The 26,570-nt window shown below is 44.6% G+C and overlaps 1 protein-coding gene across 4 annotated transcripts in view; it reads right to left on the bottom strand.

Moving 5' to 3' along the window:
- The window catches only part of LOC126473249 (protein TMEPAI-like), a 184,638-nt gene that overhangs the window by 107,820 nt on the left and 50,248 nt on the right, over positions 1-26,570 (bottom strand). The window lies entirely within an intron of this gene.

Raw genomic sequence — 26,570 nt, 5'->3', positions numbered from 1 at the left:
CTCGGCCACCGCGGCCGGCCTGCGTTAGTTGTACGGTTTGATACACAGAAGTACGGATAGCTTTAGTGATGAAGAATTGATTGATATCCACCTCGTGTGTATGGGTTCACTGAATGCAATGGAAGCGCAGCACCACGATGCTACGCTAAGCTATTCCCGCAGCGCAGCAACCACATCGCAGCACTGTCACATCTGTACATAGACGCCTACGAGAAACAAGATCCTGTGTTGTGTGTTGTACATTTTTGTGACAACTTCGCAGTGACAATGAACCACTGACCTGCCATCACGCTAGAAATCTTCATCAGACTGACACAGTGCTTTTTCATTATTTTAAAATTCACCGCTGGAAGTTGAGTTTCGTGATCCTTGGTTTGTGTGATGCAACTTGCTGCTGAGGAATAACTGTAACCACATCATTGAATGACAAGTTGTTTATAGGCGCTGTGTTTTAGTTTATAACTGTGCTTGTTAATCGGATTTCCCGACAAGCTGGAGGCGCCATGTTTAGTATGCGTCAGCATTGTTGGTATTCCTTGTCATAATTAGTTGTTTACAGTAATTTCAGCGTCATTTTCTGATGTTAGGAGAATTGGGAGCGTTGGAACAGGGTTAAACAGAGAGGGAGGTAGGAAAAACACACACACGCACGCACGCACACACACACAGAGAGAGAGAGAGAGAGAGAGAGAGAGAGAGAGAGAGAGGCGGAGAAGCGTAGGAAGTGGTATTGAGGCGCCTAAAAATTAATGCTTCTCTATTTTATCTCGGAATGTACATCCGCGGCGGTCGCTATTTTTAAATCCCTCGTTTAAATTCCTCTCCGGTTGCGCGCTAACAGCTACGTTCCAAAGCCGGGTCGCGTTGGGAATCCGGGTCGACGAGTGGCCCTGGAAACGCAAAGTGTTTCCCAGCTTGTCCAACACCGAGGTAGTGTACTGAATGATGTACCCAACAACAACAAGTGAGCAAAAGCATTCGGCAGTATACCTCAAATAACAGGCAGAGGTTCCACATCCATTTACGTGCTGCAGAGACGTTCAGTTTCATACTGAACCATGCTTTCGTTTTTTAGCACCCTCCAGCCTTTTCACTATACTGTCGATAAGGATACGAAACATAACCCTGCGAAAAGGGAGTCCATTCATATGGACCTGTTATTAATTATCCTAAAGGACGCACACAACATACCGAGCGCCACTGAGTGTTCCTATGCAATCGCAGACAGACGGATGTAACTAGTTCGAAATGAGGAATGATGAGGATAATTATCTTCTGTATACTGAACCGCGTGTCACTCACACTGTAGGTAAATTCAAGGAAAGCGCGTAAACAGAGAGGGAGATACGGTTTTCAGTTACTACATCTATGAAACGCCTTTGGATAAAACGATCTCACTCCATATATAAACGTTCCAAGTGACAAAGTCAAGACATATGAAATCAATTGCGGAAAAACCTAAGGCCAAAGCCAATACTCATTGGCAATTCAAGGGATGAGACCGGTTATCCAGAGTTGCGAATAACCGTCCTTCACTACTGTTTCAGCTCCTGGTATGCTTACGAATTCCTAATGAAGGACAGCTGCCTGTCTGTGGACCATTCTGCCACCTCATGGACTTTAAAGTTCCACAAACCAGTGAGATGTTCTGGCACATAATCCTACCAAAAGTAATGTCCATCATTTAGATCGGTGATAATTCTGGTGTTAACAGCAACTGAGACATCGTTTTCATCATTTTTGAAACCAACATATCATTACTGTACTCGTGACTGACCGACAGAGAGAACGTAAAGAGGTTTTGGGAATGGAAGAGTCAGGAAACCGAACAGCACAAGCTAAATATAGTCCACAGAAGTCCCAAATGAAAATTTAAAAATTATATACAAAATTTGCCGCTGTAGGCAGCATAATTTCTTTGTATGTTCTTTGCACTCGTTAACTCGTAATACACAATCTTTGCTTAGTTCTGTTTAAGAAAGCGTATTTAATATAAACATGATTTGAAAAGCAACCTGTGCCCTCTGGTATGTATTTATATTTATAGTAGTGTTTAACTATGCAGGCATAATATGTACATAACTTTGAGCCATAAAATTGATCCAAAAAAAATTGTACACATCGTGTATGTGTTGTTAATTTAAATAATATCCGGCGATGGACGCATAATCAGTAGACGAGACTGGTTCGTTATTTGTATTATTCGAAAAAGTCACAGTAAGGCTTGGCCTAAAATGCAAAGAAATCTTCTCGGGGTTCCTACCGCGGCAACTCACATAGTGTCCGGAAGGCACACACTTCCCTATCACCTTCTACAGAAATCAGCCGCCAATAGAAATTGAGGCAGCAACCAGCCTCTTGCCACCCACAACAATAGCTTTTAAAGAAAGTAAAAAGTAACTCCGCTATCAGGCCCAGAGGAGCATGGGATACCGAACATGCCTCTACCAATGGCATCATTGCGATATGGTGTGGAGGTGTATGGGGTCAGCACACCACTCTCCCGGCCGTTGTCAGCTTGCGAAGCCACATTCTCCAGGGGTGAATTAGGTTAATAGAGATAATCAAATTTGAGGCTCACTATGATATTCCTAAATGAAGAAGTTAATTTTGACTATAAGAGTATTCATGATTTATGTGTGGTGAGAGGGCAGACGACAGATGGCTAATAGACAGTAACGATGCCACAAGTATATCGGTATTGTCCATAATTTTTGCTGGTGATCAATGCAGTTACTTCAGAATATGGGATCTTCCATTCTAAGGGTGACCTTGTCTCAAGTTTGAACGGTCGTTTGTGCATGAATACAGCATACAGGCGACAGAGAAGCAGATCTGGTCATTAGAAGAAAATAGTGCCTGGCAACCTAACATGACTGAGCAGTCTCCCAAACTGTGCAGATGAGCACAGTAGGTTGGCGATAAAAAGCAGAGCCTTCTGTGCAGTCAGCCGTTTTCTTCATAACTCGAGGTTTTAAATAAACATCACAGCAAGAGCTTGGGCTCACTGAGACTCGAGTTGTTCTGCCTTCAAGACGCGTTTTCATGGTTGGCACAGTCTGTCCCAGACCACATAGTCCTGCCGTTTACGAGCCATGATGAAACAGTTTAACGGAGTGCTACAGCCACCAGAAGTCGATAAGAAATTGCCGTTTAGTCATAGGAACAGTTAATGATCGACAATCAGATCATCCAGAATTACGATGGCAACTCGTAATTGCGATCGCAGCCGGACCACATACGCCTCAGTGTCGCTTCTAAAGTGATCTGCGAAGTTGCGCTACCATGTCTTCCTCTCGCTCGCACCCAGTTACAGGTTTTAATTCTTCACTTCGTATGCCTCCACTCATGTGTGTGGTTTTACTTGACTGGTCGAGAATTTATCTCCCAGTGCAGCAATAACTATCCTGTATACAGGCACTTTCGCCATATATTTCAGTTCCTTTTTACATTGTTCAATCGTGTGAACTTCTTTATTAATACATTTGTGGATTTTTTATAGTAAATACACATACAGAGTGATCTAGCTGCCCCTACCCTTGGGTTCTGTACAACCCGCAGCACCTTCAAGTACCACACGCTCGGTTTTCATATTCCCTCACTCTCTATGCACAAATTATTAGTCCTACTGAAAAAATCAACAGGACCTTTTTGTAGGAAATTTAATGAAGTTAAATTTTGTGCTGGAATACGTTTTTGCTAGAGGACGCAGTTTTCGAATTATTCGATAAAAACGTCCAAAAGTGGCCTTCAGGAGCGTTTTTCTTGAATAATTCGACAACGATGGCCTTCAGCAAAACCGATGCAAAGTACAAAGTTTCAATACAATTTCCTACAAACAGGTCCTGTTTATTTATTTATTTATTTTTTGTAGGACTGACTGTTTGCGTGTAGCGAGCACATGGGTTTTGAAGGCGTTGGGGTTGCATAAAACCAATCGGTAGGGGCAGCGAATCAGTTTGATAATTGAGTCTGCAGTTGACTCACATAAAAGTAGAGCTGTGCTGTCTTCTTCTGTCCTGTATCATCATACCTGTCTACTCCACTGTGACTGTGAAAACAAAAGTCAAAATTCGCCAGTAGTAGGAGCTAAATTACATGCTTTAGGCACAGTCGCGGATGTGAACAAGGTAGTGTGTGCTCGTTCCCGAACCACACACCTAGGAACGCGGTTTCATCTTTGCGCAGCCTTCCCAGATTCCGAAACCGTTGTTTCTCGTTCAAGTAGCTCCTCGATTGACCTCACGAGGTTGAGGTGACCCACTGCAATCTTCCCAACAAATAAAAATCCATAGCAGTACGAGAAATTGAATCTGGACTTTCCATACGACAGTCAATCACACCATTCGATCAGCTACGATAACGCACTTGCATTTAGGACGTTTGCGAAAATTTGTCAAATCTTTGTACCGGATGGTTATAATCAAAGTACAGCTACTCACAGATGTCCAGCGCAGGGTGAACGCGTTCATGCGGAATCGATTTACGCTAGAAGAAATTAGTTCCAATTCTAGCAACAACAACAAGGCACTGTGCCAGGTTGCACAGTGCCTTGTTGAAAACTTGGGTCCAGGGTTGCATGGAGTCTCCGCCGCACTCGAACCCTACCACAAGTTTATACCAACTCAAATTGGGAATCGTCTGACCAGACTCGGTTTTCGAGTCGTCTAGGATCAATCGACATCGATATGCTCACGAGCATAGGAGAGGCGCTGCAGTCGATGTACTGTTAGCAGAGGCACTCGCGTCTGTCGTCTGATGCCATAGCCCATTAACGCCCAATTTCGCCGCACTATCCTAACGGATACGTTCGTCGTACACACCACATTATTTTCTGTCGTTATTTAACGCAGTGTTGCTTGCCTGTTAGCACTGACGTCTTTACGCAAATGTCGCTGCTGTCGGTCGTTAAGTGAAGGCCGTTGGTCACTGAGCTATCCGTGGTGAGAGGTAATGCCTAAAATCTGTTATTCTCGGCACTCTTGAGACTGTGGATCTCGGAATATCGAATTTCCAAACGATTTCCGTAATGGAATGTTCCATGCAGCTCGGTCCAACTACCACTGCACGATTGAAGTCTGTTAATTGCCTCATGTGCGGCCATTATCACATGGGAAACCATTTCAAATGAATCACCTGAGTACAAATGACTGCTCTGCCAAGACACTGCCCTCTTATGCGTTGTGTAGGCGATGCTGTAGCCATTTGTGTATGTGCATATACGCTACTGGCCATTGAAATTACTACACCACGAAGATGACGTGCTACAGACGCGAAATTTTACCGACAGGAAGAAGATACTGTGATATGCAAATGATTAGCTTTTCAGAGCATTCACACAAGGTTGACGCCGGTGGCGACACCTACAATGGGCTGACATGAGCGAAGCTTCCAACCGATTTCTCATACACAAACAGCAGTTGACCGGCGTTGCCTGGTGAAACGTTGTTGTGATGCCTCGTGTAAGGAGGAGAAATGCGTACCATCACGTTTCCGACTTTGCTAAAGGTCGGATTGTAGCCTGTCGCGATTGCGGTTTATCGTATCGCGACATTGCTGCTCGCGTTGGTCAAGATCCAATGACTGTTAGCAGAATATGGAATCGGTGGGTTCAGGAGTGTAATACAGAACGCCGTGCTGGATCCCAACGGCCTCGTATCACTAGCACTAGAGATGACAGGCATCTTATCCTCATGGCTGTAACGGATCGTGCAGCCACGTCTCGATACCTGAGTCAACAGATGGGGACGTTGGCAAGACAACAACCATCTGCACGAACAGTTCGACGTCGTTTGCAGCATCATGGACTATCAGCTCTGAGACCATGGCTGCGGCTGCCCTTGACGCTGCATCAGACAGGAGCGCCTGCGATGGTGTACTCAACGACGAACCTGGGTGCACGAATGCCAAAACATTTTTTCGGATGAATCCAAGTTCTGTTTACAGCATCATGATGGTCGCAGCCGGCCGAAGTGGCCGTGCGGTTAAAGGCGCTGCAGTCTGGAACCGCAAGACCGCTACGGTCGCAGGTTCGAATCCTGCCTCGGGCATGGATGTTCGTGATGTCCTTAGGTTAGTTAGGTTTAACTAGTTCTAAGTTCTAGGGGACTAATGACCTCAGCAGTTGAGTCCCATAGTGCTCAGAGCCATTTGAACCATTTGATGGTCGCATCTGTGTTTGGCGACATCGCGGAGAACGCACATTGGAAGCGTGTATTCGTCATCGCCATACTGGCGTATCACCCGGCGTGATGGTATGGGGTGCCATTGGTTACACGTCTCGGTCACCTCTTGTTCGCAGTGACGGCACTTTGAGCAGTGGATTTTACATTTCAGATGTGTTACGACCCGTAGCTCTACCATTCATTCGATCCCTGCGAAACCATACATTTCAGCAGGATAACGCACGACCGCATGTTGCAGGTCCTGTACGGGCCTTTCTGGATACAGAAAATGTTCGCCTGCTGCCCTGGCCAGCACAGTCTCCAGGTCTGTCAGCAATTGTAAACGTCTGGTGAATGGTGGGCGGGCAACTGGCTCGTCACAATACGCCAGTCACTACTCTTGATGAACTGTGGTATCGTGTTGAAGCTGCATGGGCAGCTGTACCTGTATACGCCATCCAAGCTCTGTTTGACTCAATGCCCAGGCGTATCAAGGCCGTTATTACGGCCAGAGGTGATTGTTCTGTGTACTGATTTCTCAGGATCTATGCACCCAAATTGCGTGAAAATGTAATCACATGTCAGTTCTAGTATAATATATTTGTCCAATGAATACCCGTTTATCATCTGCATTTCTTCTTGATGCAGCAATTTTAATGGCCAGTAGTGTAGTTATCCCATGACCTTATTCCCTTCAGTGTATTATGATATGGGTATATCTCTTTGTGCACAGCAGCTTTAGGCTACAAAATAGTAATTCGCCATGTGCAACTGTTATGGAAGTATGCCGTCGACATTAGATTCCAGCCTCGCGATCTGAGCCCTCTGAGAGGACAGGCAGTGCGCGGCTGTTGTCCTAGACGCGGTCGGTAGTAAAGCACGGCACGTAGCGGCGGCGGCGGTGCAGGCGAGCTGGCCTAGGTGTGGCCGCGTTGCGAATGCAGCCGCTGCCGCCGCCGCCGCCGCGGGGTGAACGCTCGTAGCCGGCAGGCTGCAGCGGCGACAATGGTGGGCGCGCCCGGCGCGTTGTGCAAACACGGGCCGTCCATCACGGCGCACCGCGCCTCGCCTCGCCGCCCATCCCCGCGAACGCGGCACGCCCAGGGGTCACCCTTAATTATACGGCCCGGGGTGCGTGCTGCTGCTCCTAAATCACCGGAGGAGTAAATAAGACACGTGCCCATTATACCCTCCTCTGCTCCCATCTCGGCAACACTCGTGAAGTATATGGCAGCGGTCGTCTGCGATTTCCATCTCTCCTCCGCCACCGCCGCTGTGCGTAAATTTGAATATTGTGGATTTTTTTTCTGAAATAGACTACTGTAGCATACTATCATTCTAAACTATCTGAATAAAAGTACCGGACACCCCTATGTAATGCGGAATTGACCACTGGATGTGACAAGAGGCGGACCTGCCAGTATAAAAGGAAGCGGCGAGTATCGGTTTGTCTGTGGAGAAGCAGTAACAGCAGAGTGGATCTGTCAGCTCAATGACTTCAAACGTACTCACTGAATGTGAACTGAGTAAAAAATCCATCAGACATTTCAACCATTCTAGAACTGCTCAGCTTGACTGTTGGTGATGTGATTGAGAGCCGGCCGTGGTGGCCGTGCGGTTCTACGCGCTCCAGTCCGGAGCCGCGCTGCTGCTACGGTCGCAGGTTCGAATCCTGCCTCGGGCATGGGTGTGTGTGATGTCCTTAGGTTCGTTAGGTTTAAGTAGTTCTAAGTTCTAGGGGACTGATGACCACAGCAGTTGAGTCCCATAGTGCTCAGAGCCATTTGAACCATTTTTTTTTGTAATTGTGAAGTGGAAACGCGAAGGAACAACCGCAGACCTCATGTACCGGGTGATCAAAAAGTCAGTATAAATTTGAAAACTGAATAAATCACGGAATAATGTAGATAGAGAGGTACAAATTGACACACATGCTTGCAATGACATGGGGTTTTATTAGGACAAAAAAAATACAAACGTTCAAAAAATGTCCGACAGATGGCGCTTCATCTGATCAGAATAGCAATAATTAGCATAACAAAGTAAGACAAAGGTTGGTTGGTTGGTTTGGGGAAGGAGACCAGACAGCGTGGTCATCGGTCTCATCGGATTAGGGAAGGATGGGGAAGGAAGTCGGCCGTGCCCTTTCAGAGGAACCATCCCGGCATTTGCCTGGAGTGATTTAGGGAAATCACGGAAAACCTAAATCAGGATGGCCGGACGCGGGATTGAACCGTCGTCCTTCCGAATGCGAGTCCAGTGTCTAACCACTGCGCCACCTCGCTCGGTAGTAAGACAAAGCAAAGATGATGTTCTTTACAGGAAATGCTCAATATGTCCGCCACCATTCCTCAGCAATAGCTGTAGTCGAGGAGTAATGTTGTGAACAGCACTGTAAAGCATGTCCGGAGTTATGGTGAGGCATTGGCGTCGAATGTTGTCTTTCAGCATCCCTAGAGATGTCGGTCGATCACGATACACTTGCGACTTCAGGTAACCCCAAAGCCAATAATCGCACAGACTGAGGTCTGGGGACCTGGGAGGCCAAGCATGACGAAAGTGGCGGCTGAGCACACGATCATCAGCAAACGACGCGCGCAAGAGATCTTTCATGCGTCTAGCAATATGGGGTGTTTTTTTGGTTCTAATAAAACCCCATGTTATTCCAAGCATGTGGGTCAATTTTTACCTCTCTATCTGCATTATTCTGTGGTTTGTTAAGTTTTCAAATTTATACTGACTTTTTGATCACCCTGTACTGACGGACACGGTTCAAAAATGGTTCAAATGGCTCTGAGCACTATGGGACTTAACATCTGAGGTCATCAGTCCACTAGGCTTAGAACTACTTAAACCTAACTAACCTAAGGACACCACACATATCCATGCCGAGGCAGTAGTCGAACCTGCGACCGTAGCACTAGCGCGGTTCCGGACTGAAGCGCCTAGAACCGCTCGGCCACAGCGGCCGGCCGTAAAAGTAATCTTGGGCATACCCCAAAGGAGCGTTATAGGTCCAATTACTGTTCACGTCGTATATAAATGACCAAATGGATAACGTCGGAAGTGCTATGAAGCTGTTGTCAGATTCTTCTGTTACAGACAGGGAATTTGCAACGCTGGAAAAATGTAGCAAAATATCGTTAAGATCTTTAGAGGAGACTGTAACAGAGATTAGCGGTCGACCCACAACATAAATATAAAGTATTGCCTATAAATAGACGCAAAGACTAGTTATTGGGTGATAGACGATTGCCTGAATCACTGGAAGCAGTCACACACATTAAATATCTGGCGTTATGCTTATGGAGCGATTTAAAGGCGAAACGACCACATAAAGCTAATCTTAGGAAAGGCAGATGCCACACAGAGTTTTTGGAGGAATTCTCGTCCAATAAGGAGACAGCGTACAAACTCTTCGTTTGAACAATAACTGAGTACTGCTTGTCGGTCTGGTAGCCTTACCAGATATGACTGATGGAGGGAAAATGGAAGATCGTTACAAAAAAAGCGCGTTTCTTCATGGTTTCGTTTACTAAAAGTGAAAGCGAGGTGATGTGCTCATCCAGCAACATTGGCAGACGTTGTAACAGGGGGTGTGCATCATGGTGTGATTTAAAAGTGCGTTGTGCATCACGGAGCGGTTTATTGTTAACATTCCTAGAGCGTATGTCTCTGGAAGTGTCGACCAAAAGTACTTTTTTCTCCTACGTATACTTCGCGAAAAGATATGAATGAAAAATTCGCGAGGTTTACTGATAACCCTTACCACGATCCACGTAGCACACTAGTATGAAGTACATATAGTGCTGAGAAAATTATGTCCGTTGCAAACTCAACATTTTACTTCACATTCACAAAATAGTAAAAAGCTTAAGTTGAAGTACTGAAATTGGGACAGTTGTGAAACAAAGGGTTTTAAAATTCCTTTCTCGTTAAAACAAACTCAACGTCTCGGCCGTGCATGCTTGTTTAATAGCAAAATTTACGATCTCCAGCATTACAGATTAATTTGTAATTGCCATAATTGTATCAGATTTACTAGTTATAACGAAACTGTTCTATACATCGATGTTCTCAATGGAATAAAATAAGAATTATACTCCCATGGGAGAGTAAAGATTACTTTTTTCTCTCTTCTTACCTCTCCTACTTCTTTACTGTTACACATAAATCTGCTTATAGAGATCCGTGTTGGTATGGTGTTGTGTTCCCCACAGTTGGTTTATAAAAATCAGATTTTGCAATCTCGTTCACCAGCCAGTAGCAGAAGACTGTTATCCGGCAGGGGTCCCTAAATCCCACATCACGTTCTCGGGCGGAGAACTACCTCTTAAGCTGCTGTTACTGTGAGCCAAGCAAGTAGGGATGTTACGAACGTGACCAACGGATGAGAAATTGAATGGTCATGGATTGTGTTAACAAGAGTTTATCATCGTACAACAGCAGAGAAAAAAGAAGAAAATCTACGAACTTCAGTAATTTTGCACGAATGAATTCTTGGAAAGTCAGGTTAGAGAAAGTTCTAAAATTTTCTTTCATCTCGAGGGCAGACAACTTCAGTTAATTGCCTACATCAGAAAATAACACTATAATGTTCTGACACCTTCCTAGTACTCCTCCCCTCATATTGCAGAAGCAGTAATTCCATTCGTAATCAGATAAATACACTGAAGTTTTCTTCTTGATAAATGCAGCGCAAAGGTGAAGAAGGAATTCGGCAACATCTTTCTCTAAGGAACTATACCGACATTGGCCTTAAGATATCTAGGAAAGCCATGGAAATCAGTATGGTCAGACACATGAGCTTGAACTTCACTTCTCCAAACCTGAGTCCGTTGTTTTAAAACTACGCTACTCGCTGGCTCAGAGAACAAGACGAAGATTAAAAGTGGAAGTTATTCGAGGGCCGCTTTCCCTGCTTATAAGAACGGTTCAATGCGTTCCATCTTGTCCTAAACCAGCGTAAGATGTGCTTCAACTCAGACTCAAGTGCTTTTACGGAATCTCAGACTTGTTTGCAAAGCGAAAAAGACAAACCCCTATATCTACAGAATTTTTTATGACACAGATTTAAAGATTTGTGCTTCCTCGTCAATTTTTTATTCCCGCAATCTCTCAAGAATTTAAACAGATTCCACAAGATTTTCGCATGCTACTACGTACATAGTGTCTCCGTATTTTTACAAGGCCATCCTCCCACCTCCTTCGGTCAAAGAAAATATCCCGTTCGCAGATGTAATCTGATTGCGGCGACGCAGCAGTGGCTGGAAATATCTGGTATAGCATTTTATTTTCGAACGAAGATGTAAAGAAAAATCTAATAAAAATGTTCGCCTTCTGGGGACAGACTTTTGAAACGACAAGCAAAGTGTTCATATTTGTTTTGCGGAAGAAAATTTCCACTTCTTTAACAGTACGCATACCACAATTTTCTTTTTTCACGCTTTGTGCCAATACTCAAATTCGGCGAATTGCATTTGTGAAATAAGCTTAGCTGTGGATAGTTAAATTTAGAATGATTGCAGTTCAAATGGAGCCCATAAATTTTACGCTTCGACGATGCTAGTCGAATCAGCGAAAGCGCACACCGGTACCTAAAAGGACGTTAATAATTCTCAAGTATGCTTTTGTGCTATATTGGCATATTGCGTGCCCAGAGATTAGTATTTTGTTATGAAGGGGGTTTAGGCTCCTAACAAGTATGTAGTCAGCGAGCTCAAGACGGAACTTTATTGTATAACATGTGACATATGCAAGAGAAACAACGTTCCGAGAAACATGCTTATGAGACATTCCGTAGAATGAAGAGTAGTGTTGGGTACACTGAAAATAATTCTGAGAAATAAACTGTGGTGTGTTACAATTGCGTCCTAGTGGTCACTGTACCCACTGCGCCGGCCGGAGTGGCCGTGCGGTTCTAGGCGCTACAGTCTGGAGCCGAGCGACCACTACGGTCGCAGGTTCGAATCCTACCTCGGGCATGGATGTGTGTGATGTCCTTAGGTTAGTTAGGTTTAATTAGTTCTAAGTTCTAGGCGACTGATGACCTCAGAAGTTAAGTCGCATAGTGCTCAGAGCCATTTTTTTTTTGTACTCACTGCGGTGCTGTAGTAGTGACTACGCATCCGAAGCACTATCACTCCAAACAAGGAGGTTTAGTTCTTTTTACAGATTACACGAGTACTGCTGCAGATTCCAATAGACAAACGGCAACAAATAAAATTGTACCTAAGGTATTTCAGAGAGATATCTATTTCTTTAGGACAAAGAAGTAGCATACAGTTCTGCACATACAGTGGTACAACAACCTTGACAAATTTATCTATGTGCAAGGTAACATCTTTAAAATCTTTCAGTGTGAATATTAATGAGTATTTCAATAGGCAGTGTTCAAGGCATTGGATTAGCAGTTGGGAGGAACAGAGTTCGAATCCCTGTCCGGTCAACAAAATTTTCTGTAGCTTCTCTAGATGAATTCTCTAGAATGCCAGGATGATTTGAGGACTGTTCAAAAGAATAATCGGATAAAAAAAATTTTACGCGGCATTGTAAACGCCAGAAGCCCTCGATAAACTCACTGTTTGATATTGGTTGCGTCTCTATGAGTTTAGAAGCGACTGTTATTTGAGTTAAAAGAACTAGAGTTTTCATGGTGATTTTTCGCAATTCCTGAGAAATGGCTGCAAGGATGTAGCGTGCAGCGTTTCGAGAGAAACGGGAAAAATATTTACTGAAACATTAGAAATTTTGAAGCAGTCTCACGGAGACGCTTTAGGTTGTAGTAGGATTGTGAATGGTCCTCCCGATTCATAAGTTCTTGTCAACCAATTAAAGATCATAAGTGCTTGTCAATCAATTAAAGATGGCCCTCGACAAGTAAGACCTTCGAACTCAACTGGTGCCGTTCACATTCAGAAAAACTAAGGGTCTAATGTGAACCGACCGTTGTCAGAGAACTTCTAAAAGAGGATGGAGTCTGAACTATTTCGTGTCGTCAGATTTCAACAGAAACACTGAATATGCATAGAGTTGCAGTAAAATTTGTTCCACATTTGATGAATGAAGAACAAAGGGAAAGTAGAATGAAAGTTTGTAAGGAAATCTCTGAATAAGACGACGAAACATTCCTCCAAAGACTCATCACAAGGACCGGGTGATGATTCTATGGTTACAATATGTAGATAAATGTCACGTGATCAGTGAGATTTGGTATTGGATCCAAATGCCAAAAAAATGCTCGACAATCTCTATCCAACATTGACGCGAGCTAATATTTTGTTTCGCGGCCAGTAAGTAGTGAGAATTTCAAATTTTTGCCTCAAGGTCAGTCAATCACCATTACACAGGAAACTATTTCAAACGGTTTCACAAGAAAATTCGAAGAAGAAACTCATGGTTGTTGCACAACTAGTGTACTGACCAATTCAACTTTGACTATTCGAAATTTTTGTGCCGAAAACCAGATGACTAACCTCCCCAGTAAAGCTGCTACTCAGGCCTTGCTCCATGTGACTTTCTTATTCCAGATCTCAAAGGAAGTCATTTCAGCATCATTAAGGAGAACTTGTCACGAGTAATTTTTTTTTTATGACATTCCAAGAGTTTCCTGAACTGCAAGACGAAGTGCAAACGCCGCTAGGACAATTGTGTTAACAGAGGAGGGGAGTAAATAGAAAGGGATTGAGGGTAGTCATCTGCAAAATGAATTACTGGATTATTAAAAAATGCTGATCTAGTATATTAACCCATCTTAATGCAATCTAAGCGTGTGCTCTGTCGCTAAAGACTTCCTCGTCGATGAATCTTAAAAATTACATTCGGAAGTATCTTACACAACTCACTCGAGCCACCTTCTCCCTCCGTGTCATCGCACGTCTCTGAGAAAAGCAAGACATCAATTTAACAAATTTTACTTATTTTCATTAGTAATTTCCTATTATATTATTCTCTGGGGTAGTTCACTCTTAATTAATTTTTAATTGCATATTAGTGCACAGTAAATAGTATGGAATTCTCCCGCATGATCACAATTTAATCAACAGTCTAAGGAACTAGATAGTTTTCCTACGGCATCACAGTAAATATTGTATTCTTTCATGAGATTTGTCGTAAAAATATGCTAAAGCACAAAAGCAATAAACATACACATCATTACTACAACAGAAGCAAAGATTCATTAAAAATAGGAAAAGAATTAATAATGCAGGTACCTGATCACTTTCCCGAAGACGATAAATATCTGACACACCAGAGGTAAATTTGAAACCAAGCAGCTTCACGTCAATACAAGAATTTTTATTTGGAATCTCTTAGGTTGTATTGTGGCAAAGATATTTCTGTTATTAAGCTTTTTAGATTATTCAAATCATCGCCATACAATCATACTTAAGTACAGATTTAGCGTTAGTTGCGGATAAAATACGAGGTCAGCTTAGAGTAGTGACTACGGGAAACCCCTCCCCCGCTTGATGTTTTATAGCCATAACTGACTTGCCTGTCTTCGGCCGTGCAATCAAATGGTTCAAATGGCTCTGAGCACTATGGGACTCAACTGCTGTGGTCATAAGTCCCCTAGAACTTAGAACTACTTAAACCTAACTAACCTAAGGACATCACACACATCCATGCCCGAGGCAGGATTCGAACCTGCGACCGTAGCGGTCGTGCGGTTCCAGACTGTAGCGCCTTTAACCGCTCGGCCACTCCGGCCGGCACCGTGCAATCTCTAAAGCATGCCTGCAAGAGAGAGAAGAGCGTCTTTTTCCGCGAACTGCTTGGCTATGCGCCACCGCTGTCTCTGTCTGAAGGGTATACAAAGTATTGGGACACGTGTAAGTCTCGGCCACTGACTGTGCCAAAAAGCGAATTGTGTTTCGGCTAGCTCTACATCTACGTCCATACTCTGCAAACCTCTGAAGTGCATGACAGAGGCTACTTACCATGGAACGGCCGGCCGGAGTGGCCGAGCGGTTCTAGGCGCTACAGTCTGGATCCGCGCGACCGCTACGGTCGCAGGTTCGAATCCTGCCTCCGGCATGGATGTGTGTTATGTCCTTAGGTTAGGTAGGTTTAAGTAGTTCTAAGTTCTAGGGGACTGCTGACCAGAGCAGTTAAGTCCCATAGTGCTCAGAGCCATTTGAACCATTTTTTACCATGGAACGACATGTTTGAATTTCTTCTCGTTACAATCGTGTGTGGAGCGCGGGACGTTCACTGTTTATATGCCTGAATGTGTGCTGTAGTTGAGTCTAATCTTGTCTTCAGGGAACCTACGGGAGCGATACGCAGGGGGTTGTAGTATATTCCTACGTAGGATTATGAAGAATCTCTGTAGATCCTTAACACTGGTTCTCCACTTAATACTCACTAAGCAGGCTTTCTCGGGATAGCTTGCATCTATCTTCAAGTGGCTTACAGTTCAGCTTCTTCAGCATCTCCGTAACACTCTCCCATGGGTCAGACAAACCTGGACGCATTCGTGCTGCCTTTCAGTGTCCCCTGTGAGTCCTATTTAGTACGGGTTCCAAACGCTTAAGCAATTTTCTAGTATGGGTTGCACGAGTGTGTTATAAACAACCTCCTTTGTACACTGATTGCATTTTTCAAGTGCCCTACCAATGAACCGAAGTTTGGAACCTGTTTTACCTACGACTGAGCCTATGTGATTGTTCCTATCATATCCCTACAGACACCCGACTAAAACTGTGACTCATTGATATTGTAGTCATAGGATACTATGTTTTTTTGTGATGTGCACAATTTTACATTTCTGAACATTTAAAGAAAGTTACCAATCTTTGCACCACTTTAAAATCTTATTAAGATACCACTGAATATTTGTGCTGCTTTTTATAGATAACCACATCATCTGCAAAAAGTCTGACGTTATCATTAATGTTGTCTGAAAGATCATTAATATAGAGGGTGTTTCAAAGTCTTTACATCAAACATATAGTGGTGATAGCAACATCATGGGGGACAACTTTTGTTAGAGACAAAATGTTCGTCGACTCTTTCCTGCAACATCAGCCCTGCGGCGAGGAGATTTCATCGAACTAGTATGGTCTACCCAAACAGGTGTGGTGCATCTGCACACTACCTAACCTACCAACTTGATAAAATGATTTTCAACAAGTACACCTTAAGAACGAGTGTCTGTAAGCGGAGAAAGCTACTTTTAGGAGCGAATCTTTTGCTCAGTCAGCCGCTTTCCACACGGAGCAGATGATCGGGCTATAGGCAACACACACAACATACGCACGCCTCTTGGGGGCACAATAGCAAAAAGATGCTTAGCGTCATTGGGAAAGCGTCACCGAACATTTGATCTCTAACAGATGGAGTTCCCCATGACGTGATCTATCGCCCCTAGACGTTTGCTCCAAAGTCTTTGAAACACTCTGCATGAACAGCAAGGGCCCTACGCACTTCCCTAGGGCACACTATAAGTTAGTTTTACATTTGTTTATGACTCTCCATCCACCTGCTGCGAGCTAATTTTTTTTTTCGCAGAGTATTGTTGGAGTTCCAAGAAATGAAGGAAGGAAGGCAGTCCCATCGACGAGGCATTGACGTCTACATTTACAAAGCTATTTTTCAGTTGGGTTGCATGGGCGTATGGTAAATATGTTTCATAACAGCTACCAACCATTAAATTAATGACGTTTTTTCGATCATTTGATTTGCTTCTTACCATGGTCGATTTCTAAAATTTGATGATTTTTCATATTTATGCATTGTATTTACACGACGAATCATTTATCACTTGCCGTATGTTTACAGTGCCATGATCCAGCAAAAATGCCACAGTTATTTCGGAAAACAGACTTTCCACGCAGCACGAAATACGTCGTTGAATCACTTGTCATTGTAGTGTGTTTTTTTATCAGCACAACCACGAATGTTTTGAGAGAGTGCGTCCCTATTAACACTTTGGCATTGAACAACCTGATAACATATTACCATCACGTATTTTAACATCTGTTTGTTAGTGATATGTACTCAACTGAAGATAAAATGTTCGAAACCGGTGCAGGGTGGCCAAAATTCCTTGAAAAATCTCGAATCTAGGCATGATGCGCACATACTGTCTTGACCCATGAAACTAGTTAGTTACGGGAAAACAAGGAAGCAGCCTTCGTCCAACATAAAAGGTTTTAAAAATGTCAATTCAGCTGTCGGTATTACATTAATTTTATTTATTTTTATTTTATTTGTATTTTTATTCATTAATTAATTTTATTTACCCCCGTATATTAATATTCCGCACGCCACGAAAGGGAGAGTTACAGAGCGTATGTTACATGCACCTCTGCCATTTACTTATCTGCATAAGCCCTACTTCATTTCTAATTTTGAAGCCAATGTCAGGTAATAACCTTATAATGGAGGATGGATGTCGTCTACTGCAGTCTTTCAAGTGGTCCCAGTATTCGCCTGTAATTAAGTGGCTGAACCAGGTTGCCTCCAAAACAAAGCGGCAGCCATCCATGCGTATCTCAGCGATGATATCCTTCTGACAAAGTGAAGAGAGCATTCACTGAGTGTGGCCAAAAGAGATGTGTGCACTTTCTTCGTTGTATGTGGACACATAGCCACTACCACACTAAAGCAAATCAGTAAACCGCAGAGTGGCGTGACTGAAATCTTTTAAGCTTTTAGTTCGTTATTTCCGGTTTCCCTGGATGACATTGGTGAACCTCTCGCTATAATGTGCAACGAGTCAGTTTGACAATTTTAGCACAATTTTGAAAAATTTGGCACCATGCTGTCCATTTATTTTTTACGCGATTGTCGCAGGTATTTTGTGTAGAGGAATCGTACGGAAAGCGTAAGCCACGTTTTCATAATGTAGTGCTGTTATTGGATGCCGCACGCCAAGAACCAGTGCGCGCTTGGCACTTCGATTTTCACCTAAGAGCTGAGATGTGCCATCTTTTGCACTGGCAGGCTGAGTAACTTTTTTTGGATGCTGATACAGAGATATGGAACTACTTTTCAACGCACTCACAAAATCTGTAAACAGCGGTCGGAAAGTTCTACCAACAATTCAATTTCTCAGCGACAGAAATCCGCCTCTTGGTCACGGAGCCATTCGAGAACCGCTGTGCGAACGTTCTCATCGTCTGAAAATCTGCCACTGCCGCGAATTAGTCCCTCGATTGCCTGGACATTGTTGTCTGTAGTGGATATACATTGCCTTCTCTCCCTATTAGCATCACCAGTGCCTTTGAGTCTTGTTCAAATTGTTTGCACTATTTCGCTATGGCTGGACGCGACACTGTATTTGCAAATATACCGCCAGAATTTCACGGCGAATCTACACTACTGGCCATTAAAATTGCTACACCAAGAAGAAATACAGATGATAAACGGGTATTCATTGGACAAATATATTATACTAGAACGATCATGTGATTACATTTACACGCAATTTGGGTGCATAGATCCTGAGAAATCAGTACCCAGAACAATCACCTCTGGCCGTAATAACGGCCTTGATACGCCTGGGCATTGAGTCAAACAGAGCTTGGATGGCGTGTACAGGTACAGCTGCACATGCAGCTTCAACACAATACCACAGTTCATCAAGAGTAGCCACTGGCGTATTGTGACGAGCCAGTTGCTCGGCCACCATTGACCAGACGTTTTCAATGGGTGAGAGATCTGGAGAATGTGCTGGCCAGGGCAACAGTCTAACATTTTCTGTATCCAGAAAGACCCGTACAGGACCTGCAACATACGGTCGTGCATTATCCTGCTGAAATGTAGGGTTTCGCAGGGATCGAATGAAGGGTAGAGCCACGGGTCGTAACACATCTGTACGTAACGTCCACTGTTTAAAGTGCCGTCAATGCGAAGAAGAGGTGACCACGACGTGTAACCAATGGCACCCCATACCATCACGCCGGGTGATACGCCAGTATGACGATGACGAATATACGCTTCCAATGTGCGTTCACCGCGATGTCGCCAAACGCGGATGCGACCATCATGATGCTGTAAACAGAACCTGGATTCATCCGAAAAAATGACGTTTTGTCATTCGTGCACCCAGGTTCGTCGTTGAGTGCACCATCACAGGCGCTCCTGTCTGATGCAGCGTCAAGGGTAACCGCAGCCATGGTCTCCGAGATGATAGTCCATGCTGCTGCAAACGTCGTCGAACTGTACGTGCATATGGTTGTTGTCTTGCAAACGTCTCCACCTGTTGACTCAGGAATCGAGACGTGGCTGCACGATCCGTTACAGCCATGCGGATAAGATGCCTGTCATCTCGACTGCTAGTGATACGAGGCCGTTGGGATCGAGCACGGCGTACCGTATTACCCTCCTGAACCCACCGATTCCATATTCTGCTAACAGTCAGTGGATCTCGACGAACGTGAGCAGCAATGTCGCTATACGATAAACCGCAATCGCGATAGGCTACAATCCGACCTTTATCAAAGTCGGAAACGTGATGGTACGCATTTCTTCTCCTTGCACGAGGCATCACAATAACGTTTCACCAGGCAACGCCGGTCAACTGCTGTTTGTGTATGAGAAATCGGTTGGAAACGTTCCTCATGTCAGCACGTTGTAGATGTCGCCACCGGCGCCAACCTTGTGTGAATGCTCTGAAAAGCTAATCATTTGCTTATCACAGCAAATTCTTCCTGTTGGTTATATTTCGCGTCTGTAGCATGTCATCTTCGTGGTGTAGCAATTTTAATGGCCAGTAGTGTATGTGGAATTCAGACGTTTCGCCCACAAGATCGTACTGTCTCGTGTACCTCAATCTCGGGTTGCGTTTCTAGTTGCCGCGCCATTTCAGTCCCACGTTGTGAGGCATATGTTACCCGTGCCGTACCAGAGCTGTGCCTGCAGGGTATCCTCTCTCTTCTGACAGTTCACCACTCTTGTTGTGCCATGGTCGACCATGGGACGGCATGTGTGTCTTACTATTCGAAGTCCCCTTGTATATTTCTCTCCCTACGCGGTAGGAAACACCTGTAATCATCTTTAAAAGTCCCCAGTTTTTTTCCCCACGTTCCTTTGCGAGGATACGCAGACGTACACCACTTTTAAGGGCATTAATTTGACGAGACGCGCAAGCCTATTTTCGGGAAGGCAAGACTTCACACGAATTTCACAAATCTTTCGGAGTCGAGGCGACTTCTGAAACTCGTTACTATCTTGCTGGACGGATTGGAAATCAAGCAAATAAGACGGATTACAGGCAGCAGAAGAAGGGAGTTGGTCGGAACAGCAGGAAACGATACGCAGTGCGGAAGTCTGCGAGATGTCTGCGCGAGATATCTGCACGCTGACGCGGCTGGGAGAGCGCCCTCCCCCCCCCCCCTCCCCCCTCCGTACCGCCCCTCGTCGGCTGCAGAGACGCTCTTGGCCCTCTCCCAGTTGCTACGCGAAAAAATATTTCGCCCGCCTTGCAGTGACCGCACCCGTTCCCGGAATGCAAGTGGACGTATAAATGTTGGCCCGGTAAACGGCCGGCCGCTACGTGCTGTGACTGCTGCTGCATGGTGGTTGCGATACGGTTTCATAGCGTTCTCTCAAATCACGTGTACACCTTACAGTGGGTACGTGCTTCTCATAGTTCGTGGGTTTCCTCTGCAAAGGGCGTGCCGAGAAGTAATTGTTAAGAAAGAAATTCGATACGTTGCGCCGTTTTCGAGTTAATTAGCACTGGAGTTAGCCAATCAGGCCCGTTGCACGCGCAAATTCAAGCGCCGCCGCCAGATACAATTAGTGTGAGTTGTACTCGTAGCGTAAATGACAGCGCACGATACTGTTCTGCTTGTCGCTGGAGTTCGGTACTTACTACCGTCCCATGTCCAATTTCTGTATCTCTCTCATGTTCGACTTTAGCAAACCCACGGATGAACACATTTTGCGACCCCGTCTCTGGCAAGCCGATTAAATCAGCGCGCACAACGGTCTGATTGGCTAATTTCACTGCCAATTAACTCGCGAACGGCGCAATGTATCGAATTTTCTTCTTAACAATATTTTATCTGCACAACCTACCCTGCAACACCCTCATAAGATTTTCAGCCTGTTCCTGATCACCCTGTATATACATTATTTTATCAAAGGTATCCGGACGGCACAAAGTAAAGTTTAAAACAAGCGGGGGGTTATTACGTTTCAGTAGTAAAACAATAACAACAAAATGGATCGGTCGGGACGCTTGAGGGACTTCGAACATGGACCATTTATTGGATGTCATCTGAGTAACGAATCCCAAGTCAACTGTTGGTGATGCGATTGTGAAGTGGAAACGAGAAGAAATAACCATAGGCAAACCAACACAAGGCAGACATATGCTGACGGAAGGAACCGTTGAGCATTGCGGAGAGTGGTTGTAAAAGATGGCATGAAATCAGGGGAAGGAATCATTCGTGAGTTCCAAAAATGTTGCACCAGTCCAGTTAGCACAATTACTGGGCGTAAGAAGTCAAGAAGAATGGGCTACAGTGATCCAGCAGCTCTTCATAAGCAACATATCTCCGTACTCAATGCTAAGCGACGCTTATGAAGATGGTTTAAAGAGCGACGGCACTGGATAGTGGGTGACTGAAAACGAGTGGTTTTGAGTTATGAATCACGCCATACCCTATGGCAATTCGATGGAAGGGTTTGGGTTTGGCGAATGACTGGAGAAAGGTACCTGCCAACATGCTTAGTGCGGAGGAAGTGGTGGTACGGTACGGGGATGTTTCTCGTAGTTAAGGTGCAATCCTCTTATTCTGCTTAACAAAATGCTAAATGAGGAATGATACGGACACATTTTACAACATTGTAGCGCGTAGGAGAGGAACAGTTCGAAGACAATGATTCTTTGTACCAGCATGACAATGTACCCTGTCTTAAATCATCAATTGTGAGACAATGGTATGTGGAAAATAACATTCCTAAAATTGAGTCCGGTACTGTACCCAGTGGAACATCTTTGAGATGAAATAAACGTCGAATTCCTCCACACTCCGGCGTCCAACATCAGTACGTTCTCTCGTTTCGACTCTTGACGAAGAAAAGAGTGCCTTTCTTCCACAGCCATTCACAAACCTCACTGCATCTGTTCCCACCAGAGGCCAAGTCGTCATAAAGGCGAAGAGCGGACGTACTCGATAGTAATATCCGCTAATAGGTGTGTGTATACTTCTGTCCAGATAGCGTACGTGACAGGTGCTGCATTTGATAATATTTATCTGTCTGACGCCAAGGATCCTTTCTTTAACCTGATATACTGTTTCTCCGTGGCTTGAGGGTCGCTTGATCAAAACTGAATGTGAATAAATACACACTACATCAGCATTTGGTAGGTGAGATTCTCAGGATGTTTTAGCTGTGGACAAAACTATTGTAGGCCAGCCGTAGTGGCCGAGCGGTTCTAGGCGCTACATTCTGGAACCGCGCGACCGCTACGGTCGCAGGTTCGAATCCTGCCTCGGGCATGGACGTGTGTGATGTCCTTAGGTTAGTTGGGTTTAAGTAGTTCTAAGTTCTAGGGGACTGATGACCTCAGATGTTAAGTCCCATAGTGCTCAGAGCCAAAACTATTGTAGCCAGAGGAAAAGTTCTTTCAACGGTACTACACGAACGGCGCAACAATGACAGTGGTCTCCCTAGCATGACCGACGAACATGTCAATAAACTAGTAATGTTTCCTACAGAACACTCGAAGTCTAATCTTCAGAGGCGAGCTTTTAGACTCTTTTTGGAAGGAGGTGTGCTGCGTTATGAAACTCCAGTCCGGACACATATTCATATCCTGTAAGTATGAAGTCCGTAGGGTTCTGTTGTTGGTGTAATTCAAGCACATCAATATTTGTGTTCACATTCATCATCTCACCAGTATAATCACCTTTATCTCCAGTTTAAACATAGCCATGGTGAGCGAAGCTACTGTTTTTGTTTAGTTACCTATGAACTGGAAATCGGAATGAATCTTCCCTCCCTTCGATTATAACACACCATATATTTCTCGGCAGAATTACGCCACATAACCACACTTTCACACACAACAAATAGATAAGTGGCATATGTAGCCATACAAAATAGTTTTAATGAAAACATGTGCAGTTCATGGCAGCATGCTGTTGAAATTCGTCGTACCAAATCAAATACACTATTGGCCATTAATATTGCTACACCACGAAGATGACGTGCTACAGACGCGAAATTTAACTGACAGGAAGAAGATGCTGTGATATGCAAATGGTCAGCTTTTCAGAGCATTCACACAAGGTTGGCGTCGATGGAGACACCTACAACGCGCTGACACGAGGAAAGTTTCCAACCGATTTCTCATACACAAACAGCAGTTGACCGGCGTTGCCTGGTGAAACGTTGTTGTGATGCCTCGTGTAAGGACGAGAAATGCGTACCATCACGTTTCCGACTTTGATAAAGGTCGGATTTTAGCCTATCGCGATTGCGGTTTATCGTATCTCGACATTGCTGCTCGCGTTTGTCGAGATCCAATGACTGTTAGCAGAATATGGAATCGGTGGGTTCAGGAGGGTAATACGGAACGCCATGCTGGATCCCAACGGCCTCGTATCACTAGAAGTCGAGATGACAGGTAACGTATCCCCATGGCTGTAACGGATCGTGCAGCCACGTCTCGATCCCTGAGTCAGCAGATGGGGACGTTTGCAAGACAAGAACCATCTGTACGAACAGTTCGACGACGTTTGCAGCAGCATGGACTATCAGCTCGGAGACCATGGCTACGGTTACCCTTGACGCTGCATCACAGACAGGAGCGCCTGCGATGGTGTACTCAACGACGAACCTGGGTGCACGAATGGCAAAACGTTTTTTTTTTATTAATCCAGGTTCTTTTTACAGCATCATGATGGTCGCATCCGTGTTTGGCGACATCGCGGTGAACGCACATTGGAAGCGTGTATTCGTCATCGCCTTACTGGCGTATCACCCGACGTGATGGTATGGGGTGCCATTGGTTACACGTCTCGGTCACTTCTTGTTCGCATTGACGGTACTTTGAACTGTGCACGTTACATTTCAGATGTGTTACGACCCGTGGCTCTACCCTTCATCCGATCCCTGCGAAACCTTACATTTCAGGAGGCTAAAGCACGACCGCATGTTGCAGGTCCTGTGCGGGCCTTTCTGGATACAGAAAATGTTCGCCTGCTGCCCTGGCCAGCACATTCTCCAGATCTCTCACCAAAGGAAAACGTCTGGTCAATCGTGGCCGAGCAACTGGCTCGTGTCAATACGCCAGTCACTACTCTTGATAAACTGTGGTATCGTGTTGAAGCTGCATGTGCAGCTGTACCTGTACACGCCATCCACGCTCCGTTTGACTCAATGCCCAGGCGTATCAAGACCGTTATTACGGACAGAGGTGGTTGTTCTGGGTACTGATTTCTCAGGATCTATGCGCCCAAATTCCGTGAAAATGTAATCACATGACAGTTCTAGTATAATATATTTGTCCAATGAATACCTGTTTATCATCTGCATTTCTTCTTGGTGTAGCAATCTTAATGGCCAGTAGTGTATTACCATTAAACGTTTCTGAAGCAGCAGTTTGTGTAGGTTATAAAATTCATTAGATAATCGCAGACCTCACTCAGATACATTTAAGTGACATAAGTGTAAAAATATCTTGTCAACTTTCACGTGGCGACCCAACAGGCCGATAGGCATTCTTCCAGGGTTCGTGAAGCATCGAAAACTTGTGATGCGAATCACAAGTGCCAGAAGCTGCAGCGACATCATAAGCCACCCTGATTCGTGTTTTCCGCTAGAGAGGGACCGAAAGCGATAACGCTGGCCTTTCTGAGCCGGGGGGCGTGGGCTGATCGGTGGATCACTCGGCTGGAAACTGAAGCAGTTTGTGCGGCGACCGGTGCACGTAAAGGTCGGCTAAATGTCGCAGCCACTCTGCAAACAAATTCTCCGCCCCCAGCGCCATCGTCAGGTACGCAGCAATTTAGAAGGCTTTGTCCTTTTCCCGGGCGCACGCGTCGGCGCGAATGCGAAAGGCAATAGGCAGAGCGACGTTTAACGCCAACGAGACGTGCGTTGTTCTTTGTTTTTTCTGCTCTATATTTCTTCGAGCGAAATCGTTGCTTTCGCGGTGAAATGATTTAATTACGTATTTACTCCTCTTTTCATTGTAGTGAGAAATGCAGTAGCTTGAACTGTAGTGTGTGTACACAGAGTGTTTCAGAAGGAATAGTAAATATTTTAAGGGAGTGGTGGTACTGACAGTTCAGCATGAAATATTCCATATAATATGTTTCCAATTTATGAGATCCGTAGCAGGCAGGGCTAATGGAAGAGGTAGCGAAGATACAACGATGAGCGGTGCTTTTCGTCGCGGAATCGTTCAGTCGGCGTGAGGGAGTTACCGAGATGCTCAACAGTCTCCACTAGCAGATGTTGCAAGACGGGCGTTAGGCATGAGGAGATGTTTACTAATGAAATTTCAAGAGAGCGTTTTCCGATAGGATAACGTATTATTCTTTCCACATACATCTCGCGAAATGAACACGACGAGAAAATTCCACGAAATAGAGCCATTACAGAAGCTTACCGACATTGTTACATTGTTCCCACGCGCCATTCGCGAATGGAACAAGGAAAAGGGGGGGGGGGGGGTGAAACCAGTTAGTGGTACCAGAAGTACCCTCCACCACACACCATTAGGAGGCTTCCGGAGTATGATGTAGATGTAGAGTCTACTGCAGTGTTTAAGGGTGCCGTACTTTATCTGTGAATGTAGTGTGTGCCGTTATGGAATGTGTGTCCAGGTTTTTTAATGGACACGCTGCGACTGCTTGTAGAGTATACGGTACAAGATTTCCTAACCGCAGAGTACAAAATTAAGAAATGTTTACTCGTGTTTTCACTAAACGCCGGAGACTTGTGCAATGGCCAGTGGTCATATTTCTTTTGAACATACAACTGAATAGAGCGTGGATGAAGTAGAGGATATTATTCGGTTGGTAGAACGTATTCCTTCAACAAGCACACGCACTGTTCTACAGGTCTCGATGTTCCACATACAACAATGTGGTGGACTTAACGTATGCGCGGCCTCTGTCCGTATCATTTACAGCGAATTCGACACCTCCGAGGTAGATATGAAGGCAGAGGACTGGAATTTTGTCGTTAATACTAATGGTAGATCGCATAGTATTATTAATAATATTTACTCATGAAGTCACTTCAACTCGTAAAAGTATTACTAGCACTCTCAAATCACACCGGTGCTTCGACGAAAACCCACATGCTTTTGTAGAGACATGTTTCAAGAACGTTTGTCCGTAAATGTGTTACGTGGTGTGATAGACGTTCGGACAAGTCGCCCTGTAGTTTTACCACATAGTCTTACGGGGTCCCATTATCTAGATTTTG

The sequence above is a fragment of the Schistocerca serialis genome, chromosome 4 (assembly GCF_023864345.2).
Source record: "Schistocerca serialis cubense isolate TAMUIC-IGC-003099 chromosome 4, iqSchSeri2.2, whole genome shotgun sequence".
In the NCBI taxonomy this organism is placed as follows: Eukaryota; Metazoa; Arthropoda; class Insecta; order Orthoptera; family Acrididae; genus Schistocerca; species Schistocerca serialis.
The sequence above is the reverse complement of the archived record's forward strand: the minus strand, read 5'-3'. Positions and strand labels throughout refer to the sequence as shown.